This window comes from Camelus bactrianus, chromosome 7, assembly GCF_048773025.1.
Source record: "Camelus bactrianus isolate YW-2024 breed Bactrian camel chromosome 7, ASM4877302v1, whole genome shotgun sequence".
NCBI classification, from domain to species: domain Eukaryota; kingdom Metazoa; phylum Chordata; class Mammalia; order Artiodactyla; family Camelidae; genus Camelus; species Camelus bactrianus.
In genome coordinates this window covers 21358820-21382042 of record NC_133545.1, presented here as the reverse complement: position 1 = coordinate 21382042, position 23223 = coordinate 21358820, and positions in this window count along the sequence as shown.

The window sequence follows — 23223 nt, the reverse complement described above, 5'->3', positions numbered from 1 at the left end:
AGTAAGGAGATTATTTGAAAGTCCACTTGTGTTACAGTCAATCTATACCACCAAACAAACACTTACCGGTAGGTCTCTAGCCCTCAGCCAGGTGACTGGAGGTTTCTTCTCAAGAAAATTGCATGGCCCCAGGAAGCAGGCATGTGAGGATCCCCACATAACAGCTGGTTCCCACCAAGAACCCAAAAGCCAAACTCAGCTACAGAGAAAGCCCCACCCACGCACACATAGCTCCCAAATGGCATTTCAGTGTCTTAGTTTTCAACATATGAATAGACACAGCCAAAGATAATCCACCTCCAAGAAAAGCCTCCAACATAATGAAACCGAGGGAGACACAGAGAAAGGAGACCCCTGAGGAAAAGTAAATCAGAAAAGAACTCAAACAAAACAGACACAGCCTCTAATTAATGTCCACAGAGATAGTACCAAAAGGGAAAACTCAGAGGACACGAAAGTGCTCTTGGAAATTAAAACATTTTAAGAATGGCTGCCAGAAAAAAATATTCAGGTGAATTAAAAGATAAGATTAAGGTTTTTCTTAGCTGACCTCATTCTCTGAGGCCACTGTTCACCCTTCTGAGTAAGATGGCCCGCATTCTGCCTATGAAATGTGTATCTCCTAGGCTTCTCTCTTGCCTTTTGAGACGGCCTGCCCTCTGTCTATGGAGCATGACTCTCTCTGAATAAATCTATCTTTGCTCAAAAAAAAAAAAAAAATAGAGAGAAGATTAAGGAAATTTCCTGGAAAGCAGAAGATAAAAATTCAATAGAATTGGAAGCTGAGGAAATAACCCAGAAAGCAGAATAACAAGACAGATGGAAAAGATAATAGAAATGAAAAGAGAATCAATTTGGTATGTTCCCACTGGACTAATAGGAGTTCCAGAAAGATAGAACAGAGAGCATTGCAGGGCGGAAACTATCAAATCAATAATACAGGAAAATTATCAACCCTGAAGTTTAGAGCTCTTTACAGAGCTCCAAGTCCATGCAGGAGAAAGAATAAAATCAGCAGTGTATGTCAACCTAAAATTTCAGTATATCAGGGGTAAAGAGAATAACCCAAAAATGTGCAGAGAGAAAATATAAGATCCCTGTGAACATTACAATGGCATGAGAATTCTTCATGGCAACATCAGACCCTAGAATGCAGAGGGACCAGACCTTCAAAATTCAGAGGGAAAGAAATTTCAACCCAGAATTCAATACAGGACAAATTATCATCAAGCATGAATAGAGAATAAAGATATCTTTCAGGTTATATAAGGACTCAACACACCATTTAAGGAAGTTGTTAACAACATACTCTACAAAATAAAGGAGGAAGCCAAGAAAGGGGGACAGAAAACTCCAGAAACACTGGCTCTGATCTGGAGAGCAGTTGGGAGATGTCCAGGCTGATAGCTGAGCTCAGGGAGCCGCCATCCAGGTGGGAGCCCAAGGAGAGAGGGCTCAAGGCAGGGGTCTCCCAAAAGTGAGGAAACTTGATAAAGTACCCGAAGCATTAGAGCTTCTAAAGAAAGCATGGATAATTGTTTGAAGGCGAGCATGACAAAAATAGAACAAAGACAATTGGAAATTCCTGGAAAAGCAAAAACCTACACACACCAAATTTAAACCTTGTACCCTAATTGATTCTGCAGTGGCCATGTTTATATAATCACAATAACGTAAACACTTTTTAACCAAAGATGGTGCTAGAAAGAGAGGCAAGGCCTGGGCGATGTTATATAAGAAGTAAAAATGGTGTACAAATTTGATAAATTAAGAAATAACTTTATAAATACATATATTTAGAGCTATGAAAGTAATTACCAAAGAAATGACTGATAAAGTTAGAAGTGGTTGCTTCCAGGAGGTGATCCTGGAGATGGGAAAAGTGGTCCTGGGGAAGGTTGGTTTCTATTCATTATCAGACTTAGTATAACTTGTTTTTTTTTTTTTTAAAACCATGTGCACATATTAGTTTGATAAACAAACACATACACTCTGTTGTTTGTTTTAAAAACTTCAAATCAAAATATGGTTAAGTGGTGAGCAGTATGCTTTGAGTGAAGTTGCATGAAGCTAGAGTCAGGATGACCAGCACAGGGTCCAGCATCACTAGAGCAGAGAGTCCAAGTCGGGCTCTGGGGAGATCGGGGGAGGCCACGGGAGCCCTGTAGACCCTGTTAAGACCTTGGACTCCATCCTGGTGCCACAGGGACCACTAATTTTGAGGAAAGTGGCATGTTTGAATTTGTGTTTTGGAAATCCACCTTGACAGAGATAATTCTGGAAGCTAGGTCTACAAGAGTCAGGAATGAAGAAGGAAAATCCGTCTAGGAGGCCATTGTAACAACCTAGGTGGAGGAGTATATGAGGAGCTGAACCAGGACAGCGGGTAGGGGTGGAGTAGGCAAACTAAAATGTTAGCAAGTAAGAGGGGAGGATGTAGCTCAGTGGTAGGGTGCATGCCTAGCACACATGAAGTCCTGGGCTCAATCCCCAGTACCTCCATTAAAAAAATAAGATAAGTAAATAAATGAACTTAATTACCTTCCCCCACCAAAAAATGCAGAGTAAAATTTTAGAAAGTTAATATGTGGGAATATATGATTGATTAAAGGGCAGAGTGAGGAGGAGGGAGAAGGCTCTCTACTGGGAGAAGTGGGCAGGTGATGGGGCATCTCACTAAGATGGGACGGAGTTTTGGTGATCGAGATAATTAATTCCATTTGTATGTGTTGAGTTGAGGGACTTCAGGAAACCCAAGTGGGATGTCTAGGAGGCTGCTGAATATACAAATGGGACACATGCTTTGGGGACAGGTCAGTCTTGGAGCTGTAGACTTGGGAGGCATCTGCCTGTGTTGAACAATAAGGACAATGGCCCAAGGGGAGCATCCAGTGAGAAGAGCAGCGGACCAAGGACCAAACCCTGGATTTTAGCATTTAAAGGCCAGGCCGAGAATAGTGCCCTAGATGAGGTTGAGCATCTTTTCATATATTCATGAGCCATTTTTATTTCCTACTCTGTGATATACCTATTCTGTGTTTTGATTATTTTTCTATTTCTATTTATTTCAAACCAAATTCATCATTTAGCTTAATGATAAAACCATAGAAGGATTCCCATTAGGGTAGGGAGTAGTTAGATGAAGTATTAACTAAAGCAGTTAAATAAGAGAAAGAAATCAGGCAACGAATTAGAAAACAGGAAGTAAAATTTTATCACTAATGTAAAATGATGTGATTGCATAACTTGCAAACCCAAGAGAATCCAATGGAAAAAAATTGCAAATAATAAGAATTCTATAGGGTTGCTGATGCAAAATTAATTTGACAAATTAACAGCGTTCTTATATAAAACAACCAGAAATTTAAAAATATAATGGAAAGAAAAACCCATTTTAATAGCAGTAAAGGGCAAAGTCCATTATGAGGGCTTTTAAAACATCATTGAGGATCATAATAGAAGAATTCATCAAAAGGAGATGAAAATCTCCTTCTTGGGTTGGAAAATGCTGATCCTAAGTAGTATAATGATGTTAGTTCTTCCTAAATTATGTGTTACACTTAAATATCTAGATTATACCGAGATACTTTTTTTTCTTGAAACCAGACAAGCTTAGCCTTAAGTTCATATGGGAAAATAAACATGCATGAATAGCCAGGAAGTTCTCATAAAAAGGAGTTGTAAGAAGACACCAGCTTTACCCTATGTGAAAACATAATTAAAATAGAGAGGTACTGTAGAATATTTGGTCAGAGCAATAGAATAGATAAAGAGTTCAGAAACAGGCATGAATTTATATGGGAGTTTAGAGTATCATAAAATGGCATATCAATTGGCAGGGGAAAGACAGATTATTCAATAAATACATCTGGGCACAGCTGGAGACATATCTGGTGGAAAAGTTGATTCCTACTTCACTCTGTATCAAAATAATGGAACAAATATATAAAAGTTAAAACTGAAGCCATAAAAGTAATAGAAGAAAATATAGAGCATTAAAAATTTTATACAGACACAACATTGTAAAATGACTATAACTCAATTAAAAAAAGTTTTAAAAAATTATATATATATATAATTTTTTAAATTATATATATATATATATATATATATATATGATCTTAGAGTAGGGGAGGACTGTGTGCTCATGAAGCCCTTGACAAAAGACCAGTTAAATCAACTGTTTAAAAATTATATGCATCTTGTATATGTATAACTGAGCTATTATGCTGTATACCAGAAATTGACACAACATTGTAAACTGACTATACTTCAATTAAAAAAATTACACACATATGCATTGGAAAAAAATCACATGTAAACAAGTTGATTTTACAAATGATAAATTGCTAAAAGACACTGGCAAGCATATATGGCAGACAAATGTCTACTTTTCTGTAGAGAGAACCACTACAAATCAATATAAAAAATGAAAAATCCAGTTGAAAAATGGGCAAAGGATGTGAATAAAATGCATAGGTAAAGAAACATCCATTGTTCTTGCACAGATAAAAAGATGTTCAACCTCACTTACAATGAGGGAACTACAAGTGAAGATTACAATGAGGTGTCATTTTTCATCCATCAAAACTCAACACACGGGGGCTGGGAAGGGATAGATTGGGATTTCAAAATGTAGAATAGATAAACAAGATTATACTGTATAGCACAGGGAAATATATACAAGATCTTACAGTAGCTCACAGAGAAAAAAATGTGACAATGAATATATATATGTTCACGTATAACTGAAAAATTGTGCTCTACACTGGAATTTGACACAATATTGTAAATTTATTATAAATCAATAAAAAATGTTTAAAAAAACCTCAACACAGATCAAAAATAGAATAGTGTATTGGCAAGGATGGGGGGCACTTGTGCATTATTGGTGGGAGATTAAATTGGTATAACCGGGATCTACTGTCAAGTGGAAAAGGCAAGGAAAGAACAATGTGTAGAGCATGCTATGTACCATTTGTCTTTAAAAAAGTAAACACATTTATTTTTTGTATAGATGGAGAGTAACTTAGAAAGAATATATGATGCCAATCTCCTTCTTTCCTTCTTTCTTTCCTTCCTTCTTTTCTCCTTTTCTTCCTTCCTTTAAAAAAAATGAAATAATTTTGTATTTTTCTGATTATAAAAGTATTTGCTTCTCATAAAAAAAGAACCTGAAAAATACAGAAAGAGATGAAAAAGAAAGCAAAACCATCCCTAGTCTTATCACTCAGACAAATCACAGTTAACATTTTGGTGTATATTCTTCAGATATTTTTACTGATGGTTTTTTTTTTTCTTTTTCTTTTGGAAAGGATGGCCTACCTTGCACGCTATTTTCAATCTGATTTTTCTCACTCAACAGCATCTCTTTCCTCCTGTTGGAATGGTCAAAACTGCTTTCTAAGAGAAATGTATATATTAAAGACATTTATCTTTGTGTGTCATATTGCAAATATCTTCCTACTTTGAATTTTTAATTCATATCATATTTAAAATTCTTTATTTGGGGAATTTTCAAATCTATATAAAAGAAGGCAGAATGATACTATAAGCCTCTGCATATCTACCACCCAGCTTCAACCACAGTCAAAATATAGCCAATTTTGTTCCAGCTGTATCCTTCCCATTTCCCTCTTATTATTTTGAAGCAAATTCCAGATATCGTATCATTTTATCTGTAAATATTTTGGTAATATAGTGTCTTTGACATATGGAAAATTTCAATGTTTTAGTAAATCAAGTCGAATCAGAAGAAAACAGTCTTCATGAAATCCCAGCACGGTTTCTTAAACAACACATTCTTTCACTCACTGACTTGAGGTGCCAATTGGATTTTCTGTTCTGTTCCTTTGATCTGTCTGTTTACTCTGACAGCAATACCTTACTGCTGCAATTACTATAGGTTTAAAATATATTTGTTCATATTTGATATGACAAACATCAGGGGATGCTCTAATTCAGTCTTTTTCCCCCTAAATTTTCTTATGTATTTCTTCTCATTTATTCATCTAGATTAATGTCAGAATCATTTGATCAGCTTCAACTCAAAAATTCAATTGAGAGTTTGACTGTACTTGTGGGAAATAGATGAATTTGGAGAAGGTTGACATTTTTACAACATCAAGTCTTATCTTAAAACCAAGGATGGCCTTCTATTTGTTTGAATTTTGCTGTTAAGTGTGAGAGCTTTTTTTTATGAGGTTCTGCACTCTTCCTGTTAAGATTTTTTACCCCTAATATTTTATATGTTGGTTGCTGTTGTAAATGCAACCCTTTTTCCCATAATATTTTCTAACTGGTTGTTACCACTATATAGAAAATCTAATAAATTTCTCTCTTCCTTTTGTAACTACCTGCCTTAATAAACTTACGATGATTTTCACTTGATCCTTGGATTTTCTATGGACTTCATTAGATTTTTGACCCTCCCTTTCCAATAATTATATCAGTTTTTCTTTTTCTTTTATGATGGCATTGACTAGAACTTACTTCCACACAGTCTTTCATGATAGTGTGAATCAAGGACATCTTTGTGCAGTTAAAGGACAGTGTTTTCTCTCTAAGCGTGACATTAGCTCTTGGTTTGGATTTGTTCTTTACCCCTCTTTGGAATTATTACTGTATTCCCAGTTTTCTAGGGAGATTTTTAAAAAATGTATACTATATTTTAGCAAATGCCTTTTGGGGATCTATTAACTGGTCATCTGATTTTTTTCCTGTAGTCTATTCCCAAGATAAGTTGCGTTGATAGATTTGTTAAGTTTGACATTCCTCGAATTCCTGGAATAAACTTCACTTTGTCATTTACATTATTATATTTATTACTCTTCTGCTGGACTCTGTTTGTAATATATGTATTTTTTCACATTAATGTTGGTATAAGAGACTACAAGTTACTCTTTCAAAAAGCTTAGCTGAGAAGGGGAGGGCAGAAAGAACCAAATCGTAGTGACTCAGAATTAAGGAAGTATATGTTCTGGGCACAGGAGTAGGTTTGGGGGGACACGGGCAGGAGAGAGGAAGCACTTGAGGACATAGAGAAGGAGGACGTGACTGATGGAGCTAGTGGAAAGAGCAGACAGTGGGACCAGCACACCAGGAGCAAGGTGGTCAGAAATAGGAGGAAGGGCAGCCCACGCTGAGCCCAGAAGGAGAGTCCAGGGCAGGTGGGAGAGGTCACATCAGTTGAGGTCGGTCATGGTTTGGAGGTCTCAGTTGTTATAAGGTCAAGGAAGCATGGCTGTCTGCCAAGGTTGGAGGGTGAGGGCTGGAGGCAAATCGTGGAAGTTGACAACAGCTACTGAGAGAAATGGGGCAGATCAAAGGATTATTACAGATGTCAGGGCCCCGCTGAGGTTAAACACCTTGGCTTTTTGTGGCATCCATTTGCAAGATGATGCAGTCATTTTTTTTTCTTGGAGAACTGAGAGTGGACAGGGCCTGTGGGGCTACGGGAGGTTGGGATTTTGATGGGTGAGTGTGGAAGGCAGCCGTTGGGGCCGCAGAGCTGAACGGGTCCCACACGTTGGCGATGGACACACACGCCATGCTGGGCCTCTCTGTGAGATGGCTAGCATAGGTTGTCTTTTTTCAAATTTCCATCTTGCCTCAAGGCAAAATTTTCCATTTTTGCCCTGTCACAAAGCAGAGAATGCACCATGGCTTGAGCCAGATAACTTATGTAACTGATTTCATGCTCTGCCACGTTTCTGACAGTTACAAAAAGTCTGTGCTGTTGGGACCACAGGAAGTGCATTCTCATGTGGGAGAAAGGCTGAGATGGGGGAGCAGTTCAGGTGACTGACAGACCGGGAGAAAGGGGACCCGTGGGGACAGGGCAGCTGAAGGTGATGGAGCTGGAGAGGAGGAGGTCCAGGGCCCTGGGGCTGGCCTGTTGAATGGGCCTCCTACATGATCTTGAGGTCACCCCCAAATGATGCCAAGGCTGGGGGATGGACGGCAAGACCGTGAGCTGGACGTAAGTCTCAGTGAGTATGGGGCACGTCCAGGGAGTTGGAAGGTGACGACACTGAGGAGGGGAGGTGGCATGGCAGGAAGAAAGGCCCTGCGGAAGAAGAGAAGGAATGTTTGGAATGATGCAATGGGTGGAGAGAGGAATGCTGACTAGCCCTGCGGCCTGCAATTGGGCCTGGAAGGCCTTCCTGAGAATGGGGCCCAGAGAGGGACGTGAGCATCCCCCACTCCAGCCCCACCCACACAGCTAATAAGCAGCAGGGGTGGGAGATACACCCAGGTCTCAGCCTTCCGGGTAAGAGTGTGACCTGTAGGCACTGCCATCGCCATCCTGCAAGACCCTGTCAGAGCTGAGCCCAGAGACCTCCATCAGCCCTCCCTGCTGAAGGCAGCCGCCGGGTGGCTTGGTTAACTGTCCGACCCTGAATGTACCCACGCAACCCAGAAGCAAAACGATGGGGCACCCTTCTAGGACCCAGGGGCTCTGTCTCTATGTTACAGTGGCCCAACATGTGTCCCCTTCCTGGTGCATTCTTTTGGGGCTGCCCCCTCTCGGATGAAAGCGGGTGTAGTGAATGTAGGGTTTGGCTCTGGATGGACTGGGTTCACATCCTGACTGTAGCTACTGCCAGCTCTGGAACCTTGGGCAAGCAGCCATCTACATTTCAGACTTCTTACCTGCAAAAAGGAGATGCAGGATTTAAACTAGGATTTATATTCCCCTTGCCAGTTGCTGTCATGATTAAAGGAATAGAGTCCATGTGTCACAGGTTAGTCAGTCAAGTTCTCCAGGTTCTGGGAGAAGCTGACTCTGGAAGGGCGGGTGGCAGATGGGAGGTTTATTAGAGACTGCTCTCAAGATCCCCAGCCAGGAGGGGAGGCGTCCTTCAGAGCTGCCTGGAGTCAATTAACTCCTGTGGTTTGCCTTGGGAAGGAGACAGAACCGGGCAAGGTGACCCTCTTCAGTCAAGGACAGTTCCAGAAGAGAGACGGGAACTGTCAGGGGTCAGCTCTCCCCGCAGCTGGGAGAATAAGTCCGTCAGTTGTAAAGCCAGTCCTGGGCTCAGCCCCTGTATGGATGGGCTGACTTCAGGGAGCCATGAGCTCCCTAATACCATGAAAAAATGTGGGCATCCTTTCTGAGGTGAGAGTCTACTTTTTATCAGCTTCCCAAAGGGGTCTTGGACCCCAGTTTTTAGGAACCATTATTTCAGGGTCACATTCTAAGTGGAGAAGGGGGTTTCCTTGACCTTCCCTCTCCACAGTGTGCCTCTCCCCACCTGCTCATGTCTGAGAAGCCCCCTCTAGAATCCCTTCCCCCTCATCCCCCTCCTCTAATCTTGTAACTGCCACACCAGTGCTAATCTCAGAGGCCACATGGGAGCCTGGAGAGGACATGAGCTTTGGTGTTAAACATCTGGATTTAAACCCTACGCCTGCCACGCACCATCTGTGTGGCCTTGAGCAAGTTTCTTGACTTCTGTGAGCCTTAGTTTCCTCACCTGTGACATGGGAATAATTATGCCTATGCAATAGCTACATTTTGAAGATGGATTAAATGAGCTGGTTTAGGGAAGTACCCTGCAGAGTGCATAGAACAGAGTAAGTGACTCATAACAAAAATCATTTTCTGAGATTCAGTCATCCTTTCCCCTTTCTTGTCTGTCTCTCCTAGCACATCTGAGCATAGTTGGCTAATGACTCAAAACCAGGATGGTTCAAATCACAGCTGAATGCCTTCCTCTGTCCCTCCCATTTGCCATCCCTTAGGGGCTGAAGCCTCAGCAGGTGCCCTTGCTCCCGGGCTCCTGAGGAGATGCCTGATCAATAGGAACCCCAAGTTACATGTGATGAGCCCTTAAGCATTCACATAGGGCTTTCCCATCCTGCTCTCACAGCAGCGCTGGGCGGTGGGCAGGGCAGCGATGCCCTTGGATGCCACAGTATAGTGGTTAAGAGGGAGACGTTGGTGCCGGACTCACTGCCTGGGTTCACATCTTGGCTCCACCCCTTGCTGGCTGTGACACCTTGGGGAATTGTCTTCACTTGTACAATGGGGGAAATAATCACCCCTATCTCACAGGCAGCTGTGGGGACAAATGTCTGCATCTAGATCAGTGCCTGCTCTTGTCTAAGTATGAGCCACTGTGTGACCGGATCAGGGTTTGCACCACACTTTCTGGGATTTGACCTCAGCCTCCTTTCCCACTGTGTTGAAACACTGTATTCTCTGTTTCTGCTTCAAATGTGCTGGTATTTTCAAGGGGCTTCCAAGGGGCTCCACTTGAGTCTTCGGCCCCATACCTGCTTGACTCTTTTGAAAATCTTACTTGCTTTTTCTTCTGTCTTTAATCACTTCCCCACAACTTAAAACAGCAATAACTCCCCTCAACTAGCTCCCTCCTCAGCTGCTGCCCTCTCTCTGCTTCCTTTCCCTTCAGCAGTAAACTTTTAAACAATAAAATAAATTATCTCAGGCTATTGCCTTTCTTCCTGCTTTCCCCTTCCCCACCCAGTCCTCAAGTGCCGACTGTGGGCTCGGGGTTCATTTCCCCGAGGTCGCAGGGCTGCTGAGAGGGAGAGCTAGCCCTGCTGGTTCTCCCCTCCCCGTCTTCTCCCCTCTGCCTCCCCTTCTCCCCTTTTCCCTCTTCTCCCCTCCCCCTCCCTCTTCTCTCCCTTTGCACTTGCCCTGCCTGGGGCCATTACACTCTCCCACTCTGACCCCCAGATTACCAGTCTTCTCCAGCACTCTGGCTCCTGCCCAGCCCCCTCCTCCTCCTCAGCCTCAAGTCAGGGCACCATTCTTAGATCTGTAGGTGAATAAGTTTTCACCAAATTTGGGAATTTTCAACTTTTATTCCTGAATGTATTCTCTGCTCAATTGTCTCCCTCCTTTGCTTCTGAGTTTTTTTATGTTAAATTACCTGGCATCGTCCCATGGGTCCCATGGGTCAGTGAATCTCTGTTCCTTTTTTAAAATCATTTTTCTCTGTGGTCTTCAGATGAGATAATTTCTATTGATCTATTTTCAAGCTCAGTGACTCTTTCTTCAGCAGATTCCAATCTGATGTTTTTAGCTTATCCAGTGCATTTTTTGTTTTAGATTCTGTAGCTTTCAGTTCTGGAATTTCCATTTGGTTCTTTTTTCCATTTTCTGCTGAAATTTTTACATCTGTTCACTCATTATGAAGATCTTTTCCTTTTAAATGCCCGAACATATTCATGATAGTTTTTTTAAAGTTCCTCTCTGCTAATTCTAACATGGTGGTTATGTGGGGACCTGTTTGTACTGGGTCTATTTTTCTTGATTATGGGTCTCATCTGCCTGCTTCTCCTTATGTCTAAAATGTTTTCTCATTCTAGGCCATTATGGATGAGACATTTTAGGGAGTCTAGTTTGTGTTTTGTTCCTTTAAAGGCTGTTGAGTTTTGTTCTGGTAGACATTAAATCGCAGGTGTATCATCTTGATGCTGGCAGGCTAATATGGTTTTTTCCCCTTGGTCTTAGAGTATGGCACCAAGTCATGGTTGTTAGCCCTAAACTGCTGCCTTTCTGGGATCCCTCTTGAATGCTCACAGTCCTTCCTGAGGTCTTGCTACTTTTGGCTGGACTGGAATTTGGTCTCTGAACCCTGCATGACCCGCAGTCACCCTGCACAGCAGCCACTCTCTGCTGGGCTTTGGGGAGTCTTGCCCCATGCAGAGGAGCCCCTGGGGAGACCTGCAGCTGCCACCGGCCCCTCCAGCACAGCTCCCCTCTCCTCACCATTGTGTTAGTCTGCTAGGGCTGCCGTAACAAAGTGCCGCAGACTGAGGGGCTTAAACAACCAAAAGTTGTTTCTCATAGTTACGGAGGCTGGAAGCATGAGGTCAAAGTGTCCTGTGTGTGTGTGTCTCTGTGTATCCAGATTTTCTCTTCTTATAAGGACACCAGTCAGATTAGATTAGGGTCCACCTTAACAGCCTTATTTTAACTTAATCACATCTTTAAAGTCCCTGTCTCCAAATATAGTCACATTCTGAGGTACTGGGGATTAAAGCTTCCACATGTGAATTTGTGGGATGGGCACAATTCCACCCATAACAGCTATCCTGCCCCTCAAATTCTGGCCACTTCAGCAGCCCTGAACTCTGATCTCTGCCATGTGGAAAGTGCCTGGCTAGAAATCTGAGGCAAACAGGGACCTAACCTCTGTCTGTCCCTTCTCGATAATTGCAGTCTTGCACTGCCTTTTACCCGATGCTTGAAAACAATTGCTGCACATAATTCGTGGTTCAAGTCAGCAGGGCAAGTCCAGTTCTGGCGGCTCTATCGTGGCTGGAGTCAAAGTCCGGCACCTGCTTTTACCTCCTCTGCCCCATCGTGAGTAATTGGTGGTCACAGTTACTCATGGTGTCAAACAGACTTTCCTCACCCGCATCCGTGTGGGTCACAGTCACGCCGTGATACGCAGCCAGCGGCTGTTTGTCCCTGTGTGTCCGTCCCAGTGCTGCCCTGGTCTGCACACCCTGCAGACCTTGGGTGGGGACAGGGTGGCAAACACTTCACTTTCCTCACTGCCTTTTCCTCCCTCAGCTTTATTTACTGCCCCAGGAAGAAGAGAACCGAATTTCCATAGGAGGTAGTTGTGCTGGGGAGACAGAGAGGTGGGAACAGAAGGAAGAAGACAGCGATCTAGAGAAAGGCTCTTCCCAGGGAAGACAAGCAAGGCAGGAGGGGAGGCAGGGCAGGTGGGAGGGCAGCCGCTGGCTTCTCCTCGGGCCTCCACGCCAGCCTGTGCTCTGGGTCTCCAGTCTGCATGTGACCTTTGCAGCATCAGAATCACAACTTTCCATTCATTCTCCCAGAGCACTGCCAGGGCTCACTAATAGTAGAGAAGGCCTGAAGGCAGGTTTATCCCTTGACTGTGGGTGGAAGGGGTCAGGGTAATTTTCCAGGGCTTGGCACACTCCTGTCTGGCAGCTGTCCGCAGCCTAAGTTGCTGTGTGGGTGTGGGTCACCAGAGGACATCTGGGCAGCCTAGGAGGAGGGCACCGCGTGGTGGGCAGGGACAGGAGAGTGAGCGCAGGCGTGGGCCCTCCCTCCTCTAGACCCAGGCTGCCTCCCTCCCGGACAGGGTGGAAAACGAACCCCAAGCCTCTGTTCCCATTTCCCTGTCCCCAAGCTTCCTCCAGACCAGCTGGTCGGCTTGCATTTGCTGAGACCCAACTCCTAGGCACTTGGATGTGGCCTTGGCCACAGCTCTGAGCCCCAGACTCCCTCTGAGGGCCCCTCCAGGCAGGTCCAGCAGCACAACTCCTGGAACCACTCCTCCTCGGGTGTGATATGCTCCCCTGCTGGGCCATTTAGCTGCGTCTTACTCCCTCTAAATCCAGAGGGTGATGCTTCCAGGCCTGGTCTCCACATAAATGAGGAGCAGTGTTTTCTCTGCACACTTAAATATCTGACCTTTGGGACAAGTTCTTGCTTCTGGAGGTCAGATCCTGGAGATCCCCAGGGTATCAGGGCAGCATTCAGATTTTGAGGCCCTCTTTTCAGAGTCCAAGTTCTCAGACCCAGCGAGTTCAGATGGCAGAATGGGGGTGGGAGGCTGGGTTTCTATTAGCATCAGAAATAAACAAATCAGGAAACGCTAAGATTATTTATAGAACGAAATTCTATAAACTGCAGTACCTCGCTTCACCCACCATTCAGAGTATGCAACAGTTATTTTTATCTAAATTATTTCCTGAACAAGAATAAGATTCAGATGTTAAATTAAACAACTGTTACTCTATTTAGTTTCATTTTATGGTTAATGAAACTATGAGGACAACAAGGACTTATAATAGATCCGGGAAATATTATTACCGAGCTGATAAAAGGAATGGTCTATAAATTAATGAGTAAAACTTGAATAAGGAATGTTTCTATTTTAACATGAAAGAGGAAAATGTAAATATGAAGTGGAGAAAATTACAAGGAATAATGTGTTACCAGGCAGGTGACAAATAAGAAAATATGAGGCGAAAATGAAGAAAGATACAGAAAAGGTGATTCAGCAAATGATGAAGTCACAATGTAAAAATGCCTAATTTTAGCAGGAGTTCTATTTCGCAGGAATAGAAGGGATGCACGTATGAAGGGGCGGTCTCCGGGAGCTCTGTGGGAAGAGAGGATCAGCTGGGGTAGCAGCAGTTACAACAAGGAGACATGGTCCCTTCTCCATCCCCCCTCCCCCCTCCCCTCCTCCTTACCTTCTTTGTTCTTTAACTCCTCTCTTCTTCATCTCATCAACACTAACCATGGAGGCTGGTATACAGCAGCCAACAAGACAGAATGATTTCTGTCCTCATGGGTTTACAGTCTAGTGGGATAGGCAGGCCTTAAACAAGCAAACAAAAAAATCACACTAATAAATATATATTTGCAAAAGAAGATTAAGTGCTAGGAAGAAGTCCAGGGTGCTATGCAACGGACTAACCGACTGGATTTCATTTAGGTGCTCAGAAAAGTCTCCTAGAGGGAGTGACAATGAAGCCCTGCTCTGGAGGCTGATTGGGAGTTGTCCAGGTGAAGCAGGAGGGATGGCGTGCCTGGCAGAGGGGACAGCAAGGGCAAAGGCCCTGAGGCAAGCCTGGCATGGTCAAGGAGTTGGAAGAATGCCAATGTGGCTGGAGCATCAGGAGAGAGGGAAAGATTGACATAGGAGGAGCCCTGGGAGCTGGAGAGGGCAGGCGATCACACGTGGGTTTAATTTTAAAGATGGTAAGAAATTATTTAGGGATTTTTTTTTAAGGCAGGGAAAGAATGAGCAGATGTGCAGTAAAAAAAAAAAAAAAATTGCAAAGTGCAAGTGGCTGTGGAGTGACCAGGTAGGAGGCTACTGTGTTCAACAAGGTTGCCAGTGCAGGGTAGGAGCAGTGGGTAGATTCAAAATACATTCAGAAGTTTGAATTTGAGACATATTGGAAATAAGGGGTGAGGAAGGGGAGGTTCCCATAGTGGGCTCTACATTTTGGGCAGAACAGCAAGGAGGTGGAGGCACCCCCTCCTTTTGAGTGTCGGAAACTCTCTCATTTTACAGTTAAGGGGCGTTAGAACTGGCCTTTGAGAGAAGTGCAGGAGGCCCCCGAGGTCACCCAGCCCATTGGCAGAGTTGGGACTGGAACCCAGAGCTCTACCTGTGCCCAGTGACCACCATTCAGTGGTGCTGGGCACAGATCCCCACTGAGTTCCCTGCTCCAAGCTGGGATGGGGATTCCACTGTCTCAAGAGACCCCAGCCAGCTGGCTCCCTGTGCACACCCCAACCCCAGGCCTGGCCTGCTGGGGCCCACTCCTGCAGGCACAGCCTGCTCACCCGCCTCCGCCCAGCCAGGGCTGCGGATCAGTGCCAGAGAGGCCTCCGCACACCAGCCTGGAGCACAGTGGCCATGTCCACGCGCTCCCTTCCCTGCCTCCTGCTTTGTGTCTCCTTCTGGGCAGCCGCCAGCTTCTATTTCTGCCTCCCTCTGCCCCTTCTGCCCTTCACATAGCACGGTCATCATCAAGTCCTACACATTGTGAGCTGAAAGTGCCCCTCTATGCAGTGGGCCTTCGACTTCTGTTTATTAAATTGGACTGCAGGTCACTTTCTCCCTGGGTTTGCCCCTCTGTCCTCACCGCTTTGACCCCACTCCCCACCTCCCGGATGACCTGCACCTTGTCCGCTCCTGACTGTTACATCCTCATACATTTGCTGCATCGACCCCTCCTTCCATCTTTCAGGGTCAGGTCCGTCCCATGACCTCTCATCAGAACTGTTGCAAAGCCTCTAACTTCTCCCCCACCAGCAGCCTCTCCCTCCTCCAATCAATTTCATAAATTTTTCCTGCTTAGAAACCTTCAGAAGCTGCCCATTGCCTGCTGGAGCAAATGCCTGACACTGGAGGCTTAGCTTTGGCCATGGCCTGACACTTTTTCTACCTGGAGCCTTTGCTTCTGCCAGTCTTGCTCTCTGCCTGCCAGTCCCAGAAGTTCAAACTCCTCCTACCCTCCCCGGTGCAGCTCCCAGCTCCTTGGTGAAGCCCGGCAGTCTCCTCATGCTCCCCCACCCTGCCAGGGGAAGTCTTCCCTTCCTGAGCAGCCAGCGCTGCCGACCTAGCCCGTCACTGTGTGTGCTGACACATTGGCAGAGGGGAGCCCGAGGGAGATCAGCTCCTGGGGAGGCTAAGGAGCTCAGTGGGGGATGAGTTTTTTTCTGAGGGGCTCAGGGCATCCAGGGGGCGGTGTCTACACTTCCCTTCTAAGCTGGGAGCTCCTGGCGGGCAGGGTCTGTGGTGGGCTCATGTCTCCAGCACCTTGCACAGGTATGGCATGTGGCAGGCACTCAGCTGACATCTGCCAAGTGAACAACCAGTGGCCCCGAAGCACATGCGGCAGGAATTCAGGACCGTGATTAGGGAACCCAGGGAAGTGCCAGGAAGGAGGTGGAACTGATGGAGACTGAGCAGGGGAGGGGTTCAGCGGGGAAAGTGGGCAGGAGCAGGAGGGTGAAGACATCCTGGGGGAGGGAGAGATAGCCTCCTTGGGACAAGCAGAGCTTGGGGTTGAGCTTGGACAGGGGACAATGTTGGGATCTGGTGAGGCTGGTCCTGTCTGAGCAGACAGTGTGCCAGGCAGAAGACCTGGGGGGACAGAGGGAGCTCCAGCCTCCCCACCAGACACCACAGTAGACCAGAGATGCTGGACTCACCCCCATCCCCTTCCCCATCATCAGCAAGGGCATGGCCTGAGGAAAGCATTTCTGAGAAGCTCGTCCAGCCTGCATGGGAAGAGTTGGAGCAGGAGGGCAGCCCGAGGTCCTCTTCCGGTGCTCCATCCCATGTTTTACACTTTCCAAATCCCAAGAGGCACATTGGGAAGGTGAGGATCTCAGCAAAGTACACAGCTTATTGCCAGAGGGGTGAGGGGCCAGGATCAGAACAGCTCAGCCAGTCCCGGTGGGAGGGGGTGGGGGCAGGTGAGCAGAAAGTTGGAATCAGAGAGGCCTTTGGAGGCAGAACCTGGAACTGGCTGGAATTAGGGGTGCAGAGGTGGGGGTCACAGTTGATTTAGATGAGATGACTAAGGGCTGAGAGTGGAGGCAGAGGAGAGGAGGTGCATGGACCACACCCCGGGTGACTCTGGCACTGGGGGGTCGGGGAGATGAGGTGGCGCAGCGCTCAGCATGCAGCCAGCAAAGGAGCAGTCAGAGGGGCAGGAGGACAGCTGTGGGGCGGGGGGTGGCGGGTGGCAAGAGGGTTCTGGGAGCTGAGGGAAGGCCTTCCCTTAGTTTCCAGGAGGACCTAGCAACCAACTGTCCAAGGCTGTTGACAGGTCAGGTGAGACAAGTTTGGAGAATCAACCACTGGACTTCCAGCATGGACATGATGGTGACCTTGACAGGAGTGATCTCAGGGACAAAAGTGACTGCCGGGGTTTCAAGGGAGAGTGGGAGGTGGGCAAGTGGAGCAGCAAATAGTTTTGCCTGCAAGGTGGGCAGGACCTGGAGAGTGACACGTGACCAGAGGAAGGCTTTCATTCGGTGGGAACGACCCAAGAGGGGAGGACTGACCAGTCAGGAGAGAGCAGGTGACGTCTGCCAGGTGGCCAGAGGGGGCGGGCCTTAGGTAGGGGCAGGATGGTTCACCGTAGGTCAGAAGGGGAAGAGGTCAAGGCGCACAGGTGGGTGGGTAGACTTGGTAGCAGGAGCACGAGGTGTTTCTGTCTGACCCAGACACAGGGTAGGACGCCCACTTTAGAGACGAAGAAGCTGGGGTACAGAGAGCTCAAGTACCCGCTATTGGGCAGTGGAACTAGAACTTGGCCTAAGACGTGAAGGCAGCAGAAACTCCCCAGATAGGTAGTGGGAGAAGGAAAGAGTCAGGGAAGGGGCCGTCAGCAGCAGTCTAGGTCCTGTCAGGTCCTGGAGGCCAAGGGTGGAGGGAGCCGCCTGGGCTGTAGGGTCAGACGGACCCCAGCTGGGTTCCCGCTGGGTCTCAGCCCCTCACCAGCTGTGATTAGACAGGTCAGCCTCAGCTTTCTCCCCTGTAAGGGGTTAAGAGTTCCCACTCCCCGGGTAGCAGCGGGGATCAAGTGAGCAGCACATGCTGGTGGTCCGCACATGAGCACAGATGTCAAAGGAGGAGCCTCGGAGAGGAGGCCTCAGGTGAGGCCCAAGAGAGAGCTCCCTGCGGGGGCCTCTGGGCCTGGGCGGGCTCACTCCCTGGTGGCCCTCAGCAGCCCTGCCTGAGGGTCCAGCACCCAAGCCTGCGTGGCTCAGTTCAGACCCTCCAGTGTGCCTCCCCCATGCCACCAATGTCGTGTTCGTGCTGGCTCTGGTGCAGGCTGCAGCCGGGGAAGCGGGGCAGGAGAGATCCCCTGGGGACCATGCTGGTTAGGGTGGAACTGGCAGTTAGCTGGGGGACACTGGGAGCAGCCAGAACTCAGAGGGGGCTGTGGGTGATTCTCCACTCCTATGAAGACCCTGAAGCAGCAGCAGGCTCTGGTCCTCCGATGCAGCTGAGTCACCACCAGGAATGGATTCCAGGGAATGGAGAGATGGGGGTGAGGCTGAGCATCAAGGAAGGGGAGGCCCGCCCCCTGGGGCAGGAAAGGGTTTCCTCTTCTTCCTCCTGAGAAAGCAGGCTCAGGTTCACCCATGCGGAGCAGCATGGACACCTGTCTGGGCACAGGCACCCCCGTGCCCTCCACTGCAGCCTGCCCAGCGGCCATATGCTCTCATTTCTGGCTACAGGTCCCACATTCTGGTCTCTCCCTTAGACCAGTCCAAGGAGCAGGGTCAGAGCCCCTAGGGAACCCCTTCTACAAGCCTGTGTTGAGAGTCTGGGAGGCATGAGGGCCCACTCTCTCTGGCAGGACCCGGATGCCTCTTCGGCTCATTCAGGAAAAGCACAAGACAAACCATCCCATCCTGAGCCCTGCATGGACCGCAGGCCGAAGCCGTCTGTTGTGCAGACTTGCGATGTTGACTCAGCCACGACTTCCTCCTCTCTTCAGCACCTGTGGCTTCCAGGGGGGTCCTCCAGGTAAGGCAGGTAAGACCCAGGCCAGGCCAGCTCAGGGAGTTCTGGAAAGCTTGGCCGACTCCCCCCATCATGGGAGCAGGAGGACACTGAGATGTGGGGGTTTAGTTGCCACCAACGTGAAGTGGCCCATTTGACACAGGCAGAGGAGGTTTATCAGGCAAAGCCTGCTGACGCTTGATTCCTGACTTCACCATAACAATCTCATCTGCTGAAACAAAGGGCATTGTCAGAACAGACCAGAGGTATCTGGCCTCAGAAGTCTCACCCAGCAACATCTCCTTGGGGCTCTTGGTGTTTTGTGTGACTCTGGGAGAGTTCCCACAGGGACCTGGGTGCACTGATGCTGCAGTGAACCCCGACGCCCCCATCACCAGCCAAATTATCTAACTGAACTCCAATCACAGCGGGAGACTAAAATTCCACAAGATCAGAATGCAGGGAGGCCTGGATCGGAAGAGGCGACATGCAGATTCAAATAGCCCTTTGCCTGGGGCACACTACTCTCCTCCCATCTCTGAATCGGGTAAGAATCAGGCTGTGTCACTGGGTGGGTGGCGGGAGGGATGACTGGGATTCCAGCCTCACCTGCTTCCTGGGGCTCTCAGCCCCCCCCCCCCGCCCCCTCCCCAGGTCCTGGCCCCACCTCCCTAACAGAAGGCCTCCTGCAAGCCCAGCACGCCTGAGGGGTGCGCCTTCCCCTCCTGCCCCAGGAGGGCCGACGTCTCCTTTGGATCTTTTTGCGGTCTGGGCTTGCTGTTCCTCTCTGCAGCAGTCAGGAAGCCCTTACCCCAAAAAGTATCTGCGGGAGGCCTTGTCTACAGAGGGGGGACGTCCCCCCGAGGGCTCCAAGTGGGTCACACACCAAACCCACAGACACCAAGTGGAGCCATCAACCTGGCTATCCCTTAGAGCTGCTGGGTGGCTTTAGGGCAAGTGCTGAACCTCTCTGTGCCTCAGTGCTCCGCCACGCCTTCGATCAACTACCTGAGGGCAGGTCTATGGGAGATTCCACCAGGTAAGAAGAAACAGGAGTGGCTCAGTTCAAGGTGGTGGATGTTTTGTGGAGGCTTGGCTCTAGCCTTCTGTCCTGTCTGTACACCACCTCCCTCTGGGCTCCTTTTGGGGAATTACCTCTCCGACCCCGTGGGCACTTCTCTGAGGATTGTCACTCGAGATATCTTGACTTTCCCTGCCCACTTGGGTACAAAACCCAGCCTTGGGAATTGGACTGCTGTGCGGAGGGATTCAAGATTGGAAATGAAACAATCGACGCTGATTGCCGAGCGGCTGTGCGGACGAGAAGACGGTGAGCTGCGCCGCCTGTGTCCCCTGAATTGCCTGGCACCTCCCTTCCCTAGCCTGGACCTTTAACTGCCCCGCTTTCATCTTGTGAACCACCCTCAAACCTTCCAATAAAATCCTTTATTGCTTTAAACAGTCAATGGAGTTGCTTGGCTCAGGATAGAGAGACCTCTAGAGGCAGAAGGTGGGATTGCTTACCCTGGAGAAGGGAAGGGGCTGAGGGAGCTGAGTGACCCTCCTTCGGGAGGCCTACATGGTGTCAGTCCCCAGTGGACAGGGGACAGAGCAGAGGGCAGAGGTCACATACAAGGCTTGGGTTAGGGCCCGAGGAAATGTTCCCAAAGGTGAAAACAATGTTGGGATGCAGGACAGAGGAGGACCTATATAATGTGGAGAAATGCAAAATACAGATAAATAGGGTCCTCGTTTCCTAAATGCGGCACAGATGGGAGATGGGTTATGACAGCTGCAGGTGGCGTGGACTGCTGTCCCACCTGCTGGATGCCAGGTGTCTGGAGACCGCTGCTGCGTCTGCAGTGAGTCCGCGGCAGACCAGGGATGGCTGCACAGGCTCCATCTCATGTCCCACTGAGAGGTCCCGAGTGCCTTGACACGCTACATCCTGGAAACGCCCGGCTCCCCCACCCCTCCTTATCTGGAATTCTCCCACCTGGCCCTGCGTGGCTGCTGTGCCTGGGCAGCCCAAGGTGACGGGCACAGTGTCGGGCCTCCCCAAGCCCATTACCCATTACAGGTCACACCAGCCACAGCCTACAGGAAACCAGGCAGCTGGAAGTTTCCTTCCCCATTTAGAAGCCACTAGAGACAAGTGTAAGATAACAAGTGAGCTGGTGTGTGGCCCACACTGAGCTCAAAGGTGCTGAAGGATCCTGAGTGAGCCTGGGGACTCAGTAGGGGTGAGAGGGCTCGGGAAGGAGGAATGGGTGTATGGGTCCCGGAGCAATTACTGTAAGTGTGTGAGGTCAGCTGAGCTGCCACCTGGACACAGTCAGGTATCAGTAGAAGATGGTAAGATGGTAACAAGGTCTGCTGACCAGTGCTTGTGACCGCCAGAGCTCCTACCCCTGGTCCACCCTGACCTCCCAATCCCACCCAGCTGCAAAGGCGATCATGCCCTGCCACTTGCCCGCCGGTGGGGAATGCATATGCAGCTCAAGGGTGCCATCGTGTGGTCATAATGGGGTAGCGCACCCCACAGCCTCCAAAGAGCTCTATGCGTGGGTCACTCCATCAGTGCGGAGTCTCACTCTGTTCAAGGTGGGCAAGGCAGATCTTGCCTTTGGAACTGAAGTTTCTTTGAGGCTCAGTCCTGAGCGTATCAGTGCCTGAGAGGGGTGGTGGAGAAGAGAGAGAGATGGAGGGTGAGAGGGTGAGAGGGAGGGAAGGAGGAATGGAAAGATTGCTGGAAGGTGTCTGCACTCCAGGCCACTCTCTTGGGTCTAGGTCACTTTTCAAAGTGAGTGTCTGGGTCCATGTCCCAGGCATTTGACTGTCCCTGGCCCTTCACTTGAGCCCCTCAGCCGCAACTCAGATTCCTGCCCCCCAGGGAAGCTGTTCCCAGGCAAGGGAGTGGGGCCCAGGGAGAGGGAGTATCCGGGAAAGGCTCCTGCTTCCAATGTTAATGGAAAGAACCTGACCTTCAGAATCAGTCAGATCTGGATTCAAATCTCAGGTCCTCCCTCTATGACCTGTGTCTCCTTGGGAAAGCCCTTTACCCTCTCTGTGGGTGCCTCAGCGTCCTCATCTGTAATATTGGAATAATAATGCTCGCCTTGCAGGGGCATGGAGAGGAGTCACTGCCAGTACAACGAGTGGTCACGACCACAGAGAGGAAGGCCCCCAGGTCTGAGTCTGGGTGTGTCAGCTCTGGGGAGTAGCTGCTTGACTGCCTGTGCATTGCTGTGTCTTTCTGCGTTTGTGAGTATGTGTTCATTTGGCTGTGAGCTGTTTGATTGAAACCAGCCACGGTGGCATGCCCTCTGCCTGGCCCACCAGACAGGAGGTGTACTGAGAGCCCGAGTGAGCCAGAGGGTGAAGGCTGAGTCTTCAGAAGAGGGAGAATGGGGGAGAGGGCACAGAAAGGGCGAAAGAAAGTCAAGAAAGGAAGGCAAGAAAAGGGGAGAGTTCACGGCAAACTGGGAGGTCTCTCCAGGTGGCCAGTGCCCCCTCTTGGGCTGTTCACAGAGCCCCAGCAGCACCTGGGCAAAGCGTCCCTTCGGATCCGCGCTGGGCCAAGCTGGTGGAGTATCCCTGCTCCAGTCCCCTTCCTTCTCTGGGTCTCAGCTTCTGCATCCAAAATGTAAGAGGAATGTACTGGATTCCTTCCCTCAGCTACCATCTCCTCCCCTCCCAGGCCCACCTGCTGCCCTTGAGGGTGGGAGCTGGGAGGAGATTGTGGGCATGCCAGACAAGGAGGCAGGAGGGAAGGCTGAGGCAGAACGTCAAGCTCTGGAAGGAAGGAGTCAGAGAAATTACCAGCAATGAAACCTATAGGTTTCCCCAGAGTACGGTTTGAATAGAAATGTCAAATGCACTTGGAGTTATTACACCCTGTGATCCTAACGACACATAATCCTAGACACCAACCTGATAATATCATGAGCGTGTATGGCAACACTGCCACGACTTCCTCCTGCCTTTCTCCCGGGGGTGAGCTTTCTCCTCCCAGCAGAGCCTACAGAGCATCCTTTGTTCTCCCCAGAGGTGGCCTCATCCAGGCCGGGCCTGGGGAAGTGACAGTGGGAGGACAAAAGTGCTCCCAGAAGGGAGCTGTGATTTCACAAGGAGGGGAATGGATAGTTGTCACTTGGTGCTTTGATTTTTGCCTAATCTGGATGTAACCTGAGTCCCCTAGGAGTTGCTGCGCCCCAGC